Source organism: Cuculus canorus, chromosome 8 (assembly GCF_017976375.1).
Source record: "Cuculus canorus isolate bCucCan1 chromosome 8, bCucCan1.pri, whole genome shotgun sequence".
NCBI classification, from domain to species: Eukaryota; Metazoa; Chordata; class Aves; order Cuculiformes; family Cuculidae; genus Cuculus; species Cuculus canorus.
In genome coordinates, this window is record NC_071408.1 from 33,813,117 (window position 1) to 33,835,727 (window position 22,611).

General features: G+C 47.6%; 1 long non-coding RNA gene across 2 annotated transcripts; it reads left to right on the forward strand.

Annotated features, from left to right (window-relative positions):
• Positions 1-353: 353 nt before the first annotated feature.
• On the forward strand, positions 354-22,407 carry LOC128852947 (uncharacterized). 2 transcript variants are annotated; one of them, XR_008451110.1, is made up of 7 exons: positions 354-530; positions 1,445-1,718; positions 8,051-8,194; positions 12,973-15,035; positions 15,587-15,670; positions 17,296-17,838; positions 18,780-22,407. It is a non-coding gene; the product is annotated as an uncharacterized LOC128852947 (long non-coding RNA). The 2 variants fall into 2 exon arrangements; XR_008451111.1 differs by lacking the exon at positions 1,445-1,718.
• The last annotated feature ends 204 nt before the right edge of the window (positions 22,408-22,611 follow it).

Genomic DNA, 22,611 nt, shown 5'->3' on the forward strand with positions numbered 1-22,611 from the left:
CCACTGACATAACAAAACCACTCAAATTTGCTTTTTTTTCATCTTTAATTTGACAATGTTTTGTCAAAAAGAAAAAAAAAACAGTAAGAACAAAATAAATAGAGCAAATTTCCTGCTTTAAAATGGTATAAGTACATGAACATGGTTGAGTCACCTTCCCTGGAGGTGTTTAAGGGACGGGTGGATGAGGTGCTGTGGGGCATGGTTTAGGGGTTGTTAGGAATGGTTGGACTTGATAATCCAGTGGGTCCTTTCCAACCTGGTGATTCTATGATTCTAAATGAAAGTTTAATCCAAAATAAGCATTGCCCTTCAAACTGATTAAAAAACGGCAATTATTTTTGCAGCAGCCCAATGTTCAGAGCATCACCCCTGAGCCTGAGCGTCAACTGATCAACAGCCCAGAATGAGCATCAGGATTTGAGGAAAAGTGCGTAAAACAGGGCAATATTGAAACACAAAGAAACTCAATGACATGTGCTGCTGCTCCCCTGGACACCCGCTCGGAGCTGCTGGAACATACACATCAGGTACGCGTGTATCGACATCCCTTACCCAAATAAGTGTCAAGAGGTAGAGCATCATTATTTTTCAGCTGTAAAACCCCAGTATCCACCCATTTTCCCTCGTAAAGGTCAGCCTGCCCGCCCTGCCCCTCAGATGAATGCCACGTTGTCATCAGCATTCAGTGCCACGGCTGCAGAATAAAGGGAGCCCAGCCAGGCACAGGAGACGGGGGAGATAAAAAGAAAGCAGAAAGCAGAAATGAAATGCCTTAAGTCTGTGCTGCAGACTTTTGCCCTCCCTCGCTGATCGATCACTGTCCCGGTGTGCGTGCTCTCTGCCGAGCGGCTGCCGTGCGATACGGGCTGCGGGTAGAGCCACAGCTGCACAAAAACACCGCATGATCGTGGCCGGCACAGGCAAGAGCAGCAGCGTGAGGTCCTGCAGCTCTTCCACCCAAAGAGCCGGCACGCACTGCTCCCAGGGCACCAAGAACTCCTCCTGAGCTCTGGCAAACCTTAGGAGAGGCCTTTGGCCCCCTTCACTCGCTGTGAATTTTGCCTCACGGAGAAAGGTGTCTCCGCCAGAGCTCTCGTTCCCGAGGGGAGTGGAGGGCAGCAGGAGCCACGAGGATGCTCCACCTTTGGTGGCAGCTCTCCCTGCATCAGGCCCCGTGAATAAACCCGTGGTATTGATGAGCTTTATTGAGAGGAGGCCTTGGGCAGGCTGCCCACGCGCCCCTCACGTCAGTGTTAACAGCGACGACTCACAGGGTGTTCCTGCCTCTTAAGGCCAAATATTCCATTCCACAACCCACATCCTAAAGCAGGGTTGGTTGGGTTTTTTAAGTGAAATTACCACCTTTCTTGAAATTCTGAATGGGCATTTTTCAATTCTGCCTTGGAGTAATTACCTTGATTTTTCTCTTCCATTCTGGTAGGCAGCTTCATCTTTCAAATTAAAACTAAATTAGAAGGCAATGTAACCTGAATCAAACAACAGCTGGGAAAAGAAAGACTGCGGCCTATTTGGACATACAAGTGGCCCTGGAAGTTGTGATCAATGCCAATCCTTCCCTCGAAGCCCCAACGGGAGGACAGGAGAAGGGAGGGTAGAAGGAAGAGGCGCAGTGCGCCAAGAGCCCCAGTGTGGCAGCTGTTTGCCCCAGGAAGGAACAAGGCCTGCGACAGAAAATGCTGCCCTAAAGAGTTAAGGTACGAACTCTATGTGTTGAGGTTGTTCAGCCTGGAGAAGAGAAGGTTGTGGGGAGACCTTAGAGCAGCTTCCAGTGCTGAAAGGGAAAGCTGGGGAGGGGCTCTGGATCAGAGAGGGCAGGGAGAAGACAAGGGGGGGACAGTTTTCAGCTGAAAGAGGGGAGATTGAGGTGAGATCTTAGGAAGAAATATTTCCCTGTGAGGGTGGGGAGGCCCTGGCCCAGGGTGCCCAGAGCAGCGGTGGCTGCCCCATCCCTGGAGGGGTTCAAGGCCAGGTTGGATGGGGCTCAGAGCCCCTGATCCAGTGGGAGGTGTTGGAGCTGGATGGGCTTTGGGTCCCTTCCAACCCAACCATGATTCGAGGAGTCTCTGTGTGCTTGCAGAAGGCGTATGCCTCTACCTAAGCACCGTCTGGAGTTTCGGGCTCTTCTTGTAGGCAAGAGTTTTGAACCTTGCTCTGTGTGTGGTGATGGGTTGGCGCGAGGCTCATTGGGCACGCGTTTCTCTTTACAGAGGGGTAGACTTGCACCCTCCTGTGGTACTGTAAGTGCTCAGAGCACCATCTGCAGCGGCCCTGTGCGAGCTGCACCATGGACTGCTCTTCTCAGAAGGTTTGTTTTTGATAACTGTACAACCACCTGTGTGTTTGAAGGCAGGAAGAGATTTTTGCGATGACTCCTGCTCCTGTTTTGCCCTGTGCATCCCTGGGAGCGTGGCAGAAAGGGAGCTGCTGGCGCTCAGGGGAAGAAAGCAGTGTAATGGATTGGAAAAGCGTATTCTTTACCAGGAAAAGTTCATCCACATTTCTGAGTAGTTTTCAAAGAAAAAAAAAAAAAGAAGAAATCTATAAATGCTACATAACTTTTTCATGAGTATGGCCTTTGGCTAGGCTGAACTTCCAAAATGGGTTTGAACCACTACAATACTGGATCCTGACAGCTGCTGGCACAAGGAAACCCGTGTTTGTGTGCTTCCAGGAAACCGCCGGGACAGCCGTACATGAACCTAAAGAGCAGGAGATATAGAACCAACCGTTTCTAAATGATGTGTGAGGCTTCGGAGTGGGTTTTCCCTTCTCATCCTTGTTTCTCAAAGCTCGTCACCAACGAGGGAGTGGTTTGCTGCCTCGTGTGTGGCTGATGGAACAGCACCTGTAGGAAGCCAATACGGAGCTTTGGGAAATCAGGCAGTTTAGGACTGAAGGCAGTTCCCGGCCTTTGGTCAGCATGTCCCTGAGGCGGCAGATCTCTCTGCAGAGCTGCTGGAGAGGGCGGTGCGGGCAGAATCCCAGCACAGACACCAAACATTGGATACACTCTCTGAATTTATTTAGGTAGTGAAGAAGAAACAAATGAAAATCTGTTGTTCAACATACAGGCAAGCGTAACAGAAAGGGTGGAATTAACTCTTTGACCATCATTCTTGCTGTTTTGCTTAAAAATGTGAGGCTTTGTGATGTTTCTTGCACAGCACAACTTCAATGTCTCATGTTGCCGGAGTTATTCCATTTCTCCGTAGCTCTACAATCAAAGGATCCCTGTATGAGAGGCCTCCTAATTTTCAGAGATTTTTGTTTCAAGCCATTAAAGCTGAAATACATTACTCCCTTTCCAAAGCTTTCAGAAAATAAGCAGATGAAAGCACTGGGCTTTTTGCTGTTCTTGTTCTTCCACTTGTACAAATAACATATAATAATACCTGCATTCGAAAACAGGGGGGGAGTTGTCCTTCTTATCCCAAAAGAGTATAAATTGATGTGGTTTAGATCGGCTATTAAGAATCCCTCTCTGCCTCCTCCTCGACATGCAGCAAAGCCCCATGGCTCTGCAGGCTGGTGGTACGGATACCTGGTGGTACCGCACAACCCATCATCATCTGAAATTAGATTCTCCATCAAAAAGAAAAAAAGTTTTAGGAGGATGAAATTATGATTCTGCGAGCAGGTCTCCTGCTCTGGCATCAACATTGATGCAAAATTGATGAAACTTCCAAGTGAAATTGCATTGTTTGATCTTCACAGTCCTGGAATAACATAGCCTAAAGCTACAGTTTCTGTAAACTTACTTTGCACAAACGACTAAGCTGGTACTGATGTATTGACATAGTGTGCCCATGAATGACATTAGGGCTACTTAGAAAAGAGACAAAATAACAGCAAAAGAATGCAGCAATTGGTTCTGAAATTACCTTTTTCCAGTGAACCTCTCTGAAAAATTACCTTTTTCTGCTGAGTCTCACTCAAAAATTACCTTTTCCAACTGAAGCTCTCTCAAAGTGCCTTGATGTTAAGCAATATAGTTTTTAGTTGAAAATGTCACAAGGCCATGAAAAGAAATTGATAGAAAATTTCAGGGTTCCTTGTTGATATTTGAAGCAGCCTGTGGATTTTTGTTCTTTAACACAGATCTTCTCTGCTGTGCTACCACTTTGATTTCTGTATTGCCCGAACCAGCATGTTCCTAGGCTTAATGGCTTCACCGAAAGGAATGTGAAGATGATTTCGTTATTGCTGGGAAGGTGATGTTACCGGTAGGAAATTGGTAAACAGCTCTCTCGGAGCCCTTTCCAGTCGCGTAGAAAGGGTGGTTTGTTTTTAATCATGACATAGAATAAGTGAGCCCTCTAAATGTCTTCCTCGTTAAGGCATATATAAATACGACAGGACCCTGATTAGCTGAGCTCCTTGGGTGAAGGTGCTCAGATGTTTGTCTACGTATGTGGCTGAGAGGGAATAGTAGTCCAGAGGGCATGGAAATCAATGGAAGGGCTCCCACAGTCTCAGCGGGCTTTAGCTCAGACCTGCAACGGGAAGTTAGGAGAGCAGGTGACTGCCAGCAGGAATTTAGAGTGGAGGATTGCACAGACAGGGATCAGGTTTTTCTATACTTGATAAGACCGGAGCCTGGGGCGGTTCGTGTGGGTGGATCTAACGCCTGCACAGAGCTGCAGCGAGCTGTGCCGGGCGGAAGAGCCAGCGCATTAGCAAGAGTGGGAGCCAGGAGACACTGGGATTAAAGGTATGAGCACCTGAATGAGATACCAGGAGACAGCTAGGGGGTAGTTTTGTGTGTTGGCAGTAATTGCACGTGTGCACGTTCTTACTGCAGTAAATGCAGGGTTACCTTTCTCTGAGGAGTAAGGCACTTTGCATCTCAGGGGTATAGAGCACGGGTGCAGGCAGTTACTGCAGAGGAGCTGGATCTCTGCAAGCGCTCACCCTCGTAACAGGTTCACGTGCTCAAGGCATGGGGGAGAATTTATCTCACTTGCAACCAGGTCTGCACTAGCAACTGAAGTTCCCTCAATGGTTGATGGAAACAGAGATGCCCTTCCAGGTTCCTTCCACCTCTCCCGGTGGGACTTTTGCCTCTTCCAGTTGCAGGTCTGTAGGAAGCCCTGAGCACTGCAGCAGCCCATGTGCTGTCACGATAACACGCTACATCAGTGCCTTCACCGAGGTGGCACTGGTCATGCACAGTCCTTTGTGCCGCACCCAGCTTTGTGGTTAACCTGCAATCTACCTTGAACACGCAGCGCTGAACCTGCTGTGCTCTGCTACCGGTGTCCTTTTCCCAACAGACCCACAGTCAGTTCCTAAAGGACCTGCCTTGAGGCATCCGTCTCTTTCCATTGACGGTGAAGGGACAGCAAACACAACCGTGACTGGATGGGATGGTTCCTTCATGAAGATGAGAGAACCAGGCTGGTGGCTAGTTGCGTGAATGCCCTGGGCTGATAGGAATGAGCTGTTAAGGTGAGATTAACTTTACCTCTGAGATGTTGTGCAGGATCCACAGTTTATGGAGATGATGAAGAAGGAGCTGCCCAATAAGAAGGAAGAAATGCAGCCTTAGACTTTGTAACTCACCCAAGGACGGTGGCTCCAGCTGAGTTTCATGGGGGAGAAAGGTGCCCACAAACCATGATTTCAAACCTGTATTGTTTGAAACAGATAAATGATAACTAGATAAACAAATTAAACATGAATTTGTTAGCGATAACATTAAGGAGATTCATTTCAAATCCCTTTTGGTTGTGTATTCTGCTACCCAGGAAGCAGAACAATGCATCTGATAGAGGGTACTTGAGCATCAGCTGTTACCGGTCGATGAACACTGCGAGATCAGCTTTGAGGTTTATATTTAATTAATATATTGAGCACATTTAGCCAGATAAAAGCCTACAGGAGGAACAAAACACTTCTCATAGAAACATGCATGTCCTTATTAAAGTTTTTGAGGCACCGTAAAATATGTTTATCACATATTGTGGCATTTTGAACCCATGCCCCTGAGTTCCTGAATTCGGGGCAAGCACAGGATTAACCAGAACCCTTCAAACTGTGAATCTTTTGCTTCCCTGAGAAAAATCCATGCAATATCTTCATTGATGTCATGTATATTGACTTCAATCATTGGTCAATACTCTCTGCCTGTGGCACTGACATTGTTACCGGGGCTGTAACTGCAGCTGGCTGGAAACGGGCGGCTGCGCTTTGTGAAAGAGGTTTCAGGATTTGTTTTCAATACCTATTAGTGCGAGAAAATGAATCCTTCTCTATTCCTGCACTAACTGAAGTTCAGTGAGACTGCTGGACTCCCTGTAATGTGTTTTGGGGTGTATGTCTGTGCCTTGGTAGCTGTGGGTGGGTGCTGTGTGTGGGTCTGGATGCAGACCATGCCCACTCCGAGTACCGCCTGGGCAGTGGCAGCAAGTCCCTGGGATCCAGCATGGAGGTTTTGGCACAGACATGAAACTAGTGATGACTTTTGCCAGTTCTCCATTGGCTCAGGGGGCTTTTCCAGCAGGAGCTGGAAGAGGGATGTGAATGTAGTTATAGTACGACAGTAACACACAGTATGCACATGCGGTGGTGGTGTTTGAGGCAAAGACGGTCTTTTTTGGTGGAGGATACCATTTTCTTTTTAAATCTTATTTTCTTGTGCCAGTCCAAATCTTTCAGAGTGTGGTTTGCAATCATGGATATGGGAGAAAGGAATGTACCTTTCCCCATGTGGTTCAGACGAGGAGCGCTGCAAAGCCCTTTAACCAACAGCTGTTGGCTGAGGGTCCTCGAGGGGCTGCTGTGCAGGAGGCGCAGGTACCTGTGCAGAGCGCAGTGCTCTGTAAAGCAGAGTGCAGTGAGAGCCAAGGAGATAATAGGAGAAGGTTCCTGCAGGTGACAGGCTCCATGCTGGACTAATGCCTTTTCTGTAGTGAGAAGCCACATCGTGTCTTCTTCAAGCCCTTCCTCTTCCTCCTCAAGCCCTTCCTAGAGGAGGTTCCCTGTCAGAAACACCACTGGGTGATTTCATCCCTAGTTCCCCCCATGAGGCCGTGGTGTGATACCGCACAGAGGAGTGACTTACAAAGGGCTCAAATGATGATTTCTGTGGTTCTTTGAAAAATCACAAAGTAAAATCAGATTGGTTTGAGTTGGAAGGGACCTTAAGGGTCATCTAATTGCAACCTCCTGCCATGGGCAGGGACACCTCCCACTGGATCAGGCTGCTCAAGGCCACATCCAACCTGGCCTTGAACACCTCCAGGGATGGGGCATCCCTTGTCTTTGCTACCTTTGTCATCTTTCCAGCCTCTGGATGAAGCATCTGAATCCTCAGCCTTACTTCTGGACCCCCAGGTCCCTCTCTACAGGGCAGCTTTCAATCACATCATCCCCTATCCTGTATTGAAACCGCAGATTGCCCCCACCCAGGTGTAGGACCTTGCCCTTGGCCTTGTAGAACCTCATGAGATCATGTAGCCACACTCTTTACCACGGCAGTAAACATCCCACGATCCCCCTGAAGGAAAAAGCACCCTGAATAATTTCATTTAAAAGATGTGGGTTGGGTCTCTTCCCAAATCAGCTTCCCTTTCAGAGGAGGTGATCCGGGACCCCCAGCCGGGTTTGCTGCTCTGGGCTGAGCCTTGGGCAGCTTTAGGGGCTGCGTGGAGCCGCACACCCTAACACCCGCCCAGAGGAAGGCTGCTCCGCTGATGAATTGTCAGTTTGTTAATTGGGAGACACGGGCCCGCTCTTCCAGCAGCGATTAAGATAGGTGCACTCAGGTATCCTGGCATGGAGCGATCACGTTTTAACACTCAGCTTCATTTCATGCTGAAACAAATCTATCGTAACCTTTGGCATTTTCTTTATTACTACCTCGTTAACCTGCTAATGGCCACATCACAGGGCTCATGTCGGTAATTACATGAAACTGGAGTGGAAAAGTACAGTTCTGCAGGCTTCTCAAATCCATCCCAGGAAGCGGGAGCTCGTTTAGGAAACCAGATTTGGAGGAAAGCTGAATGTGTCTTTTTTTATACAGACAGGCTGTGTCTGCATACCCTGCGCATCTAAACCTGAGAGTGGCCAGGAGTTTGGGGAGCACAGGAAGGGGCAGTGGAGGTCCCCCCTGCACCATACACGAGGTCATTGCGATGCTGTTTGAGATGTCAACGAGGTTCCACAGGTAGGAAAGCTTCTATGTCTCTTCTCCTGTTAGAATTTTATGTTACTTATAAATAAATATATAGTGTACAGAATAAAAGCATGGGACTGGGGTCATTAATAGGCCAGACAGGACACTATCAAAGTGTCTGGGGCTCCCCAAACGCATCAGTGGTGGAACATGCTTCCCATAAAGAGCCCAGTAAAATAACTGCACTCCAAGCAAATCCTCCTAAAGCGAATGTTCAGGTTAAGGTCCAAATCCGCTCATTGCCTTGTGTTTTTTACATTGCATATATATATTTAATGTTCTTTCAAATGTTCCTCATGGTTTTTTTCCACCTAACAAGGTCCCTCACAACACACCACCTGCCTTCATTCCCAGAAATCACAGAATCATAGATTGGAGTAGGTCAGAAAGGCCCTCAAAGGCCATCCAGTCCCACTGCCCTGCCATGGGCAGGGACACCTCCCACTGGATCAGGGGCTCCAAGCCCCATCCAACCTGGCCTGGAACCCCTCCAGGGATGGGGCAGCCACCACTGCTCTGGGCACCCTGGGCCAGGGCCTCCCCACCCTCACAGGGAAATATGTTGTCCTAAGATCTCATCTCAATCTCCCCTTTTGCAGCTGACAATCACTCCCCATTGTCCTCTCCCTGTCCTCCCTGATCCAGAGCCCCTCCTCAGCTTTCCCAGAGCCCCTTTCAGCACTGGAAGCTGCTCTCAGGTCTCCCCACAGCCTTCTCTTCTCCAGGCTGAACAACCCCAACTCTCTCAGCCTGTCCTCACACAGGAGCTGCTCCAGCCCTCGGATCACCTCTGGATGATGAGCCTCCTCTGGACTTGCTCCAACAGCTCCGTGTCCTTCCTGCACTGAGGGCTCCAGAACTGAACCCAGGGCTGTGTCAGTCCCAGGGCAGATGAGCTGCCTCTTCTCATGTTTGGTAGCTCCCCTCTAGATCCAAGCCACGGCGACAGGCAGAGAGGAGGAAGGCGATGCCGGGGAGATCCAGCCCGGCAGATGCTGGTGTTTATTCACCCTCTGCATTACCCTCCCCTGTCCTAGGTGGGTGTCCAGTGCTCCCCAGCCCAGGGGCCCCATCCTGAACCCCACCAGGGAGCCCCTCTGCTATGTGGGAGCCCACCACTAGATGTCCCAGGGATTAAACCGCACAGAAGCATCACACATTCTCACTAACAGCCTGATGGCAAGGGTTTGCAAGTTGAGTAGTGCCGGGTTGAGTTCATGAATGCACAGTTGGAGCAGCCGCCCCTGGATAGGGACGGGTTACCTGCACGGCTGCAGCACCGCTATTGCAGACACAATGTCATCTGTTTTGCAAAGAAACTATCACAAAGATCCTGCACAAACTAATTTGAGGCACAGATTTTAAGGCAAACTGCATTGCAGGGGGATGTGCAGAGCGTTCCTGCTTTGGTTGAGGTCTCCTCCACCTCTCGAGCCACAAGGAACTGCCCGCTCTGCAGTTAAGCTTCACCCTTGGTTCTCCTTCTAAGGACTTCGTTTTTTAAGAGAAGCAGGTGTCACATTTCTCTGTTACAAGATGGACACGAGACTCTCTATTAATTGCTGAGAGGCTGAAGGTAAACTGGAGACAGGTTTTATTTTCTGTCGTGGCCTGCGGGGTCCTGGGTTACAAAACAGGGCATCCCAAGAGTTGGGAAACGTGAAGTTGGCGCTGACTTCTCCAGACCTCAACCAGGACCTGAGGGGTCCAGAAACCCCTTTTTCATAGTGGTGGCCTTTAAGATCAACAAACACGTGTATCTTTAAAAATGCTGGGGTCAGGCGAAGCAGAGAAGCATTTATCAATAGTTTTTAAAATCCAGTTAAAATACAGAAATAAAAATGCCGCTCTCGCCAGCGCCTCTGGAAGGGATTTCCAGGGAAGCAGGCGGGGTCATGCACAGAAATACAGGACTGGAAGTGGGGATACAGGCAAGTTTATGGGACACAAACACATCCAGGTGGCGTGAAAAAATAAGAGAATATGGTCACCTGGAGCCGATTGCCATAGACTTGTTTAGTGTGCTGGAAAACCTCTGACAGTACAAAGCCAACTGAAAAAAATCAGACGTGAGAGTTCAAAAATATGCAGCTGGTATTTATGCCTTGCCCTTTAAGCAAAAAAAAAAAAAAAGAAATGTGAGTTTGTATAATCATTTATATATTACAGGGAGTATGAGACTCACTTGATTAAAAATGAGCTGAAAGAAAAACCTGTTTCAGCCCCCCAGCAGATTAGTTTCTATAAGGCCAGGGATTAAGGATCTCTCCAGTGTCTTTTGCTTTTTTTTTCTTTTTGGTGTGCTGTGTTATGGCACCCTTGAACGTTTCTGCTCTCGCCACAGGCAGCGCCATCCAGCAGAGAGGGCATAAATGGAAAACCTCAAGCTTTCCTTCCAACTTCTCACCTTCCCAGTTCTGGCAGGAGGGGGCTGGCAGTGCCGTTGGCTGTGGTGGTTGACTACACGGTGTGCAAACCTTCTTTATTTAGTGCATACATATCCCTCTCCTTGCTAAACAGAGGAGCAAAGCAAGGGTCTCCGAGCTGGGCAGCCGGCGTGGTCGGGGGTTTACGTGAGTGTGACACCGGAACAGACCAGCACAAACACTTACAGAATCACAGGCTGTCCTGGGTTGGAAAGGACGCACAGGGATCATCAAGTCCAGCTCCTGTCTCTGCACAGGACACCCCAACATTCACCCTGTGGGGTTGAGGGCATCGGCCAAATACTTCTGGAATATTGTCCAGCTTGACACCCTGACTGCTGCCCAGGGAGCTGCTCCAGTGCTCCACCACCCACTGGTGAAGAACCTCCTCATGTCCACCCTAACCCTGTCCTGGCACAGCTTCCTGCCGTTCCCTGAGGCCCTGGAAAGCAGGCTGCAAGGTAGACTCGGAGAGGAACTCTGCTTTCTGCTGCTCTGCTGTCTCCCCTGGAAAAAGAAAACATTGGATTTGAAAATGTCTGTGAGCAAAAGGAAGAAGCAGGAGGAGGGAGCCTGAGGAGCAACCTGGGTTACAGCTGCTCGTGCAGCGTAACAGCGCTGGCAAAGTCCACCGTAAACTGCACGGCGCATTAGCCTGTTGGTATGGATCTATTGATGGCCAATGTCCTTTGAGTTAAATAACAGTATAAACATGGATTTGTAGTCCTAAACTCCCTCCTGCCGTGTTTAATGAATTTTTAGTTCTGGATGTACATAAATAATCAGGCAAGTCAAACAACAGGAGTTATACTTTACAATGAGAAATAATTAAACTTAAAGTATAGACTAAGTCTCTTTTACACAATAAAATGTAAATAAAAAAAAAGTGAACTTGCTGAGCTTTAAAAGGCACATGCACCGACAGACGGGAGCCTTACACAAACAGTGTGTTTTATTCTAATGTAGGAAACATTAAGCTGTACCAAGAGTAATAACAATTCCTGAGAGCTGTTGGCAAAGAAAATCAATTTGAGGTTTGCATTCAGGAATTAATTTTTAATGTAGCTAATAACTCCAGTTGGATTCGTTAGATAAAATTAGAAATTCTTTATTAGGAAAGCATTATTTAAATATGCAAGTTTTTTCTTCTAACATGGACATTCAGTAGGAGTGCGGAAACACTGAGTCATGGTTGGTATTGCTCTTCTAGAAACTCGATAGGGAGCATCTCCTGCGGCTGAGACCTGGTACTCTAGAACACTGGCTTGGGTTTTTCTTGGGGTTGGATGGTGGGGTTTTGGTGAGTGTACTGTTATTTCATAGAATCATGAAATTGTTTTGGTTGGACCTCAAAGCCCACCCAGTCCCACCCCCTGCCATGGGCAGGGACACCTCCCACTGGATCAGGGGCTCCAAGCCCCATCCAACCTGGCCTGGAACCCCTCCAGGGATGGGGCAGCCACCGCTGCTCTGGGCACCCTGGGCCAGGGCCTCACCGCCCTCATCATTTCATATTATATCAATCACCCTCATTTCATATTATTTTTTTCATTCCTCTGTTTAGAAAGAAAAAGGTGAGCGAGCGAAGCCCAACCTTCAGTAGGCTGATCTGTGACACCCCTGAGTCTTTTGATACTGCCTTGATTTGTAATTGTGTTTTTCCCATTTTTAGCAAAAGAAATAAGGGAAAAATCAGAAATGTAACCTATATTATTATACTTTAATGTGATGTTCTACTTTTCTGTTTGTAGTTCTTGAAGTTTTTGTCTTACTTCATTAAACATTTAATAAATCACTGCCAGTTTTGTGACAGATTTTAACCATAACACAAACAGCAGGAGGTGTAAACTCAGTTCAGTTCGTATAGGCATATAATATCCGTGTCGACATCATCATCCCCTCCAGGCATATTGGCAGAACGGCCAATGGAAGCTAAGCTTTTTCCGACAAAGCTTCGAAAATAAAGTTTTCTTCTTTTATCTTACTACAAATCAATGGGAGCCCTTACAGCAAAATCCTATAAAATAACTTCAAACACTGCTTCATAGTCTAAAAATTTGTATTATGGCTAAACCACTTTGAAGTTTTATGACTGAAGTTTGGAGAAAAATGATTTAAGTGCTATCTGCTAGACATCAGAGTGTCAAAATTTCGCTCAGTTTTCTTGACACATAAACTGCTACCTACTCTATGGTTTTTTTAGGGGTTTTTTTCTTTCTTTCTTTTAACCACCTAACCTGGCTTGCTTGATAAAAGTTTCTTAACTGCAGTTTATCCCATTGAATTAATATCCTTTCAAGTTTCAGCTTAAAATAACTGATTACTTTATTTTTTGATTTTTAGCTGCTCTGCCAACGCAGGTGGTAAGGAGGTGGAGAAAGGAGCGGCTTTGCAAGTGTTGTATTGATTTTCGAGTAGAAAAGGAAGCAGAAAAAGTGCCCAAAACAACACGTTCACAGAACTCGCAGCCGTGTTCCCAGTTTGGGCCGTACTTTGGAAGAAAGTTTGTTGTGGCGAGCTGCTTCACCAAGGGCAGAGGAGCATCTCCTGCAGGGCAGGCTGCTCCTGGGACACCCAGAGATGGTGGCAGTGATTCAGGTTTCATGCTGCTCCTTGTCAACCGTGGCAGTGGAAGAGACCCCCACCCACGTCCCCTCGTGTCCCGACGCACGGCACGGGCAAGGCGATGGTGGAGCACTTTTTGTTGACATCGAGGTACCTGGAGAGCCAGGCAGTCATCAGCTGCCGCCAGCCTTTTCCATCAGGCAGAGTTTGGTCCTTTCAACCCTCTCAGTGCTCTGTGCTGCGCACTCTGCTCTGTCTGCCAACACCCCCTCGAAACACTGCTTGGAACCGCTTTCTTTGACTGAAGTGACCACGGAGTGCAAAAACCTGAGGAACGGCTTCGGGGGCATACAAAGAAAATCTCCGTCTAAGCCATACCTCTTCTATTTACTTTTTTTCTTATTTAATTTAAGAAATAATCAGAAAAGAATGTCAGAAGTCTTTGCTGTAGAAGGAAAATGGTGTTGTATTGTCAGTTACGACAAAGTGACAAGTGTCAGAAATCCAGAAGATGGTTTGCGTACAGAAATTAAGCAAGAGGCATGAAATCTGCAGAGCGATGGCAAAAAATGTAGAAAAACCCATCCAACTGTGTCATCCTGCGCAGTGCAGCCTTGCAAAATTTTATTCACCCAAGATGAGTGATTTGTTTTGATGGGCAAGCAAAATACAATCATTTGAGGGAGGAAGGAGGGAAAAGGGAGGGGGGGTCTGTTACCATCAACTCCGAAGAGGGTGGGTGAATAGATTTTGTGCCTGAGCTGGTAAATTTGTACTACAGCTCTGCATGGCTGGAATAATATAATAAACTGACTTAAATATAAATGCCATTTAGGAGCTATTCCATAGTGAACAGTTAAAATGATGGCATTCAACAGAACTGCCACAACAGAGCCTGCTGTTGCTGCTAATTTGCTGAAGTCGATCTGCTGCCTGTACCCCCTCCGCTGCTCCTGCTGCACCTCAAGGCATGCTGAGGGCTCATCCATCATGTGCCGGCTCATAACAAGGCAAGAAGAGGGAGCTGGATTGTAGCGTACAAGAAACTGAAGCGTAGGTCCAGGAGGTCACAGGAAACCATCAGCTGCTTAGAACTGGCAAGCTGGAAAAAGATCTCACTGAGGAAAAGATTGCATGAAGACGGTTGGCGTGTTCCTTCCGAGCAGCCATGGAGGCTGCGGTGAGAGGCGGTGGAAGCAGAGATGCGTGCGGGCAGAGCGATCCAGAGCACGCCGTGTCCCGGAAGGCCACATCGTGCTTGATAGGCTTTTAATGCAGAACAATTGCAAATTGCCATTAATGCTCCAATGGAGAACTGAGATAGGCAAGGTTTTTCCCTTCTGTCATGTGGCATTACGTCAAAAGAGTGGATAATAACTGTGATACATTAACCCCTCCAGAGAGTTGTGCTGACATACGCTATATGGGCAGGTTTTTGGCACCTACGTGCACACTGCCACCACTGAACCTCCAGACGGTTGCTCTCCCGTCGCAGGGTGCAGGGCATCGAACAGGCCCTGGGCACTAGCACGGAAACGTGCCTTACCTTTCCATGATCTTTTCACCTGGTCTCTTATGAGATTGTAGGAAGCCACAGCGGTTTATACTATGAGACGACGGCTGGGTGGGTGACGAACCTCCTGGCAAGCAGTTTAACACGTTCTTCCTAAAGCAATGCTCCACAATAAACCACCAGGCTGCACTGCACATGATAAAGCTCCATCTGACAACACAATCCAGACTTCACACCACCAGGCACGTCGATCAACATCTGAACTAACGTCAGAGCCTTCTCTTACTAATGAGCCACTGCACTGAGACGCAGCCTTGCTATCAGTCAGGTACCTGTAATGAGGTAGAATGAATGGCAAGACCCCTCTTCAGATGCTTCCTCTCTTGTAGCCACAGAGGGGCTTCATTGTTCCCTTATTTCAGTACAGACCACGAGTTTCATCCCGGAGGTCTCTACCAGTGTCCCACGCAGTTATTGTAGCGCCTCATTTACGTGGTAACTGCAGCTCTTTGGAGAATTCCTATTAGGAAGGGACCTTTTTTCCCTTCTAATCATTTGCAATCCCAATGCTTGCGCGCAAGGGCTGTAGCCCCAGTGCTTGCACATACGGACACCTTAATGTATGTTTCAAATTCAAATGAAAGCACCTTGCTGTGTCCCCAGGCAGGACACCTCCACACAGCACTCTTCTCTCCTTAAATTATCTGTTTGTCCAGCAGCTCACGCTTAGATTTTAAGCAGCAGCTACCACACAGCGGCACATCCTATGTACACATCCCTTAATATCACTGGAGGAACCAGAGGGATGTACTCCAAATCCATAGCTTTCCATCAGCGTAACAAAGGCACAGTAATGATTTCTTTATTTTCCTGTCGTAGTGCTGCGGAATGGCCTGCACTGAACAGTTACTGCCAGGCCCAGAGCTTCTGCCAAAACCGGACCGAGGGCAGTTTGCTAAAAAGGTAATTTATAGCTGCAGTGATTGAAGAAGTGCCCATAAGTGTAGGAGAAGAGCAGTCGATGGGCAATAAGGAAAGCTTCAGCATTCGATACAATCTCCCACTCAGCCTCTCCACGGTATTGTTTTTAGTTACTAAATGAAGAGCAGGGTGGTTTTGTTTCTGTACTGGGGTTAACGCTCAGCGCAGACAACTTGGCTATTATTTGTTACTCCTATCGCAAAAGTCATTACAGAAAAGCTGAGCTTGAGTTTGTATTGCAGGCTGAGGTTGTGACTCGTATCTTTCTCATCTTCCCAGAGATTTCAGTCAGGCTTTGTTTTTCTTTATCTTAAACCAACATCTTACATCTCTCAGTGGCAGGTCTCAGCATGCAATTATTTATTCACTTCTCATTCCATGCCACACAAAAAGGGTTATCAAGTTTGTGGGTTTGGGACTAATGAGCTGGTGGTTAACGCTTTTGAGGCAATTAACCAGCAGTATCACTTCTTACCAACTGACAGAGACGCTGTTGCTTTCAAATCTCTCCATGGGGCAACTCCTTGGTCTGGAGGAGCCCCTGCTTGCTTGCTCTGACAGACCGGCCCGCAGTGACGAGCGAGGGGAAGCTGTAACCAGCCCGTTCACTGGAGCCCTGATGTGGTGGTTTGCACGGTCTCTGCCATCAGTTGGTGGTAGATTGGGGCCGACAGGTTACTAGCACTCGGCAGAAGGATTTGCATTTGCTCCTCCATACACACGTCTCCTCTCAGGCCGGTTATCGGCAGCTTTTCACCCTGCACACGCCAGTCCTGCTGCCTGCGTTAGAGCCCGGCCGGGGCTCCCGCGTGCCCTGTCAGAGCTGGGATGCTGCAACAGTCCCGCAGGGCAAGCGGCACCTGGCGCGGGCTGAAGCTGCCCTTCGGGCTCCTCTAGCTGCTGCCACGGGACGAAGAAAGCAGACTCAGGATCAGGGTAGAGCAAGTACCCTCAGTGGTGGCTGTAACATTGTCCTTGACCGAGACACATGGATGAAAACCTGGTGAGGGAGTGATCAGATCTCCCTGGTGCATCCCCTTGTGAGAACCCAGAGCCTTTAATTCTTGTGCTCAAGCACCTACAGGGGAGTAACCTGGAAGGTGCAAATTTTTCCAGTGTCTTTAAAACACATGCCTTTAAAACACATACTTTTACTTCCTGACAGCCAAGATTTCTTGCTGTCAAATAATTTTTTGTGAAAACACTAATCCTCTACAGGCAGAATCATAGAGGTTGGAAAAGACGTCTCAGCTCATCCAGCTCAACCCTCAGCCCAACCCCACTGTCCCTACTAAACCACTTCCCCAAGTGCCACACCTGCACACTTTGTGAACCCCTCCAGGGATGGAGGCTCCCCATCCAGCCAGGGCTTCACCACTCTTCCACTAAAGATATTTTTCCTGATATCCAACCTCAACCTCCCCTGGTGCAACTTGAGGCCATTGCCTCTCATCCTATCTCATTGAAAATGGTTGGGTTTTTTTTTGTTTCCAGGATTCATATTTCACTTGAAGCTTAGTTTTTACTAAGCTTTTACTATAAAAATAAGCGTGTCGTTTTCTTATCAAATTTGCTCTTGTCAACAGGCCATATTTTTTTTGTCACAGTGCACTCTGTGGTGTCCTTGCTGACCCACTGGGCTGTGGGAGGAGAGTCCTGCAATGTGTGAGCCGCAGGTCCCGGCGCTGGGCACCCACCAGCAGCTCCTGCCAGAGAGCGATCCTGAGGGCACCACGGGAGGAACGGGAGAGAGCTGCCCCTTGCTGGGGCAGGCGCTGCAAAGGAGGCTGCCTGCACCCCTTCCCCGCTCGTGGTGATAACAGCCAAGCCTCCCCAGCACCTCCGCACCTCAGGGAGAAGCCCAAGGAACCCTATTGTGCAGCCTGGACTGAGCATCCCACCAACACCGAGGACAAGCGTGGCAAGCACGCTTCACATGGCATGGCAGCCCCTCAGGAGACAGAGCCAAAGCCGCAGCTTCTTCTCCCTGAAGCACACCCTGCTCCCAGGCCTCTGCTCCCTGGTTTTTGCCAGCAGAAGCCTGCATGACCCTGGCTGCAGCGGAAAGAGGGACGCTGCTCCCAGCAGCGCCGCTGCCGCTGGCTAACGGCTCAGAAAAGCACTGCTGGGGAAGCACAGCAGCTCTGAAGGTACGGCAAATAAAATAAATCCACCAGGCTATGGGGAGGTAATGTTCCACCTGAGATTTGTATGCAAACTCTGAAATATTAAAAGCACCCTAGTGACGGCATTGCTAATTAAAAGGATAAAACGTTCGTGTGTAGAGAACAGATTATTTAAGACATAAATTATTTCTTATTAGGATAATAGTGTCTAATTAAATGTTGAAAGAGCTGGATAGCAGTTTACACTGTAAAATGATCTGTTAAACATGTTCCCGTTAACATCAATACAGCTATTGACAAGCAGGGCCAATTTTGTTTTACTTTGAGAGAGCAGACAATAGCAAGTTTTACCACTGCTACCTTATTTTACAAGCATTAATGAACAATTAACCAACACTAGCACTCTTTCCATCTGTAATCCTGTAGTAGGATCACTAATCTCCACCACTAGCAGCTAATGATGAAGGTCTCTTAAGCTTCACTTCTTATCTCAGCCAGTTCTTAATACTCGCATAAGTATGCTTTCTGAGCAGGGCGGCCCCCCATGGCTCCGCGACTCGAATACAAAGGGCTGGTGAAATTTTTGAAGGGTTTTCTGTTCAATAACACTTCTATACTTATGTTTGCCTTCCTACAACAACAAACACAAGTGATCAGCAGAGGACTAGCAAGGTCACCAAGGGCTCTGTGTTTCCATACTTGTTCTAATACTTTTAAGAATGTATTCATGCCCTATTATATATATTCCCTGGCTGCTCAGGCAGAAGCTCTAAACTGAACTAAACTGAAATGAAATAAAGGGGAAAAAAACAGAGGACTAAAACAGTATTTACTTCAAGAACAAGTTTGCTGTCTGTATTGAACAAAAGAAAGTTGGAAAGTGGCTGCCATTAAAAATAGATGCAAGATAAACTGAAAATTTTATGGTACACAATACCCAGGACGTTTTCTAAATTCTCTTTCAGAGTGATCCTGCGTGCACCGCCCACACGAGAGCTGTGCGCTGGGATGGCAGGGACGGCAGCGACATCACCGGTCTGCTGAGCTTTGCCAGCAGAGCTAAGCCAAGCCAAGGCAGCAACATCTTCCCAGCCAGGAAGCTGAGAGTACGGTGGGCTCTGTCCTCACCCCCATCAGAAGAAGGTCTTCCATAGTCACCCCAGCATTAAAGTGGGGTGCAATTAAAACTGGGCCATGAGGGCCTTCAAGGGTATCTTTTGCTTTTAAGAGAAGTGGACGTACCTAAGCAAGATACATTTTCCCTGTTCCATTTTATTTACAACATGCACCAGGCTTGAACACATCTCCATCCCAAGCAGAATTCAGAACAACTCAAAGATCATTTCCCGGCCTAAAAGAAAGCTTTGACTCATCTACTCAAGCTGGGTTCAAACATCCACAGGAGCTGCTGGGGTTGCTGGAGCCACTGAACTGTAGGTGAGCAGAAGGCTGGTTCCAGTCAGGGAGGTGATACGGACCCACCAAACCCCCCACCCTGCCCCTGCCTGCATTAAGCTGTGTGGCTGATGGATGAGCAGCAAGTTTCCCTGTCATACTCGGAGCTGGAGGTACATTCTCAGCTTGCGACAAGTGTCCAGGAGCTGAGAACAAATGCATCTACCAGCTGTAGCCTCAGAGACATTTCAGCAGTAACTAGCATTGCTAGGAAATACGCTGTCTAAGCAGACAGAAATTGGGAGTTAATGTTCCTAATGCAATCAAAAGCCACCTCCTCGTATGCTCTGTTCCAAGACATCTTCTAGTCTGAGGCATACGAGGAAGCTGAATTCACCTGGCACCCATGGCTGAGAGATGTCTTGGGAAAAGCTCCTGCTGAGCATCGCAGACACTAATTGGCCCCTGCACAGATACCGACTGGGTTTTGTTGTGTTTCTACAATGCATATCACAATGCTGACCTTTTCCTTCACCAGAGCTCCTCAGCACAGACAATAAATAGAACTAATTAGAGAAAAAAAAATGCTTGTCCTGTACCTCTGCAGGAATCGTGACTAAGCCTCACTCTTACCGCGTTGCCTCCACTCTCGGCGACTGCGACTGTCCCTCACGGCCCGCGTGGCTGCGGCACCTGGGCGTGCAGAAGGAGAGGAGCGCCGGCTCAGGACAGCCACTCCACGGGGATGCGTCGGGGGCAGATTTCTGGGTGGGACACGAGGCCAGCCTTATGGAAAAGTACCATCTTGGTCCTAAAGAAGGCTGGGAGCATGTGGTGGCAGGAGCAGGCATAAAGAAAGGAGAGGGCTCGCATTAGGGACATGGCTTAGTGGTGGACTTTGCAGTATGAGGTCTACGGTTGGACTCAATGACCCTTAAAGGTATTTTCCAACCTAAATGATTCTGTGATTACATAGGATGCACTTTGGTGGGTTTATTTAAATTGCTGGTGGGTTTATTTAGGTTGCCTGTATATTTAACCATGAGATTCACCTGTTACCCTGACTGCACACCAATACTTGAGCCATCTTCATCCAAGCTCAGTTGTACCCACACCAGGGAGAAGAAATGGAACTGTTTTAACACACTCCGTCTGTACCAAAAGGGTAAGTTATCCAGGGCAGACACCTGCAGTAACGCAGCTGAACCCATCGTGATACCGGACATAACCCATAGGCCCACATTTTCCTGCACTGCCCAGCACTCCATCAACAGAGCCCAGGGAAGATGTTTGGAGAGGAGGAAGCAGTCTCACTAATTCAATGGACAGAGGGTGGTCTGTTGGATGTTATTCTGCATCTCCTGCACGTGCACAGCTCTCTACTCCAGGGCTGTTAGCAGAGGCAAGAACAGCAGTAGTGTATGGGCTGCTGAAGGAACAGCCTGGTCAAGTGGTTCCTTGCATCAAGCACAGAAACTAGCAACTATTTTACTTCAACTGCTCTCAAAATGCTCATTTACTTCCATTTAATTTTCATGTTTTCCCAAAGTGATGGCATTTTTACTCCTACCTGCGGTACAAAGAAAACGTCAGTGTTTAGTGCACTGTTCCCTTTTTTATGATATGATAACAGGGAAGAGAGAAGCTAATTAATAATATTGTTTCCAAGATAGCAAAAGAGCTTGTCTGTGATGATAGTGCTTTGAATTAACCAAGCCAAAACCTTGGTTCAACATTTCCACTTTGTAGATATTGGAGAAATCCTCCACCCCCACCCAGCGCACATATTCATTACCCAAATTGCCTGTCCTCAAAGTGATAATATAGTGTGGTGTAACATGCCCCGACAGGACACAAATTGACTCTGTGCCTAGATACTACACAGACAGTGTAAAGCAAATATCTCACTCTATTATCTGTTGTCTCTATGAATCAACAGATTACATGGTTCACTGGGTAGCTGAATAACTTTTACACAGTTTGCTCATATCTATTTACACATATTCTACAAAAAAATGCATTAACACTAAAGAACAAATACAAAAAAAAAATTGCACCCGCACAATCCAGACAAATTACACATGTGAAAAAAACAGAATAAACAGTCGTGCTTAAATTTCATGTGCAATGTCCGTAGATTAAAAAAAAAAAGGAGTCATCTCTAACAACAGAAACTTGAGACAATAGTCCGTGGATGGCACTAAAAACCCTTAAAAGGAACGTTATAATTTCTGATAAGTTATGTTTGTAGCTGAGATTACATATCACATTCTAAACAGACCTTAATGTTCCACAGAGCAGAGCTATAACCACGGAGGGGGCTTCACTGATGACCTCCATGAAGATGCGCCCCCACCACCTCTAAGCTATGGCCACTCAGCGCACCACATCTCCTGTGTTCACTGTCGCTCCTAGCTGTCCTTTTGTATTATATACCATTTTTTGGAAGAGGAAGCAGCAGGCCATGCTCTCCCTTTTCCTACCTCGTGTGACAATGCAGTGGGCTGGACGGTTTGGCCCAGGTGGCCCTGGAAGGCAGCAGGGCTGCAGCCAGCTGGCCGGGGTGACACAGCTCTCACGCTGCCCTTGGACACGGTGCTGCCTGCAGCTCTTGTCCTGGCTTATCAGCTCCTTCCAGTGCCACACTTCAGAAGCAAAAGCAAAGACCGTGCAAGAGAAGATGAGAAGATGCCTGTGCAGTGCAGCACCTGGCGAATCCCAGAGCGCTCAGATTCCCCCCATACACGCAAATATTTACATGCTTTATACACACATGGTCTCCCCGGGCAAGTTTTCCTATCCAGCATCTCCAGCGATTCTCTGCATCGCTCTGCCCCCATCTCTAACACTCCAATGCAAGTGTTTGCACTGGTGTGTTACAAACCGTTCCCCCTGCTCGCCTTCTCTGTTGCCCACAGCCAACTCTTCTCCCTCCCAGATCCCATTTAAGCCTATTCCAGACCCACCTTTACTGCGTCTCAATCTAGACAGTAACTTTTTGCAGCAGTCACTACCTTGCCCTCAAACAGCGGTGCGAGAAGCTACGGCATTCAACTCTTGCCTGTCTCTGTGTCCCTGACACACCTTCTTCCAGCAGCAAAAGCAGCTCTCCAATACAAACACAAGCAGGGAGAACTTTGCTCCGCTTAATTATCAGGTGCTTTATTCCTTTTTTAAAAAAGGAAAATTCATCTTGGATTTCTGGGCCAATTATTTCAAAGCTGATGATATGATGGAGTAAAACTGTTTAAAAATAGGCATTGTCCCACGTGGAAATTAAACGGTTGATTTGCAAAACCTTGTGGCTATTAATCTCATTCTCTTTGACAGAAGGGCAACTGCCGTTTCAAGATTAAAACCGAGGGATGCATTTAACTAACTTTATCTTTAGTAGTGAGTAGT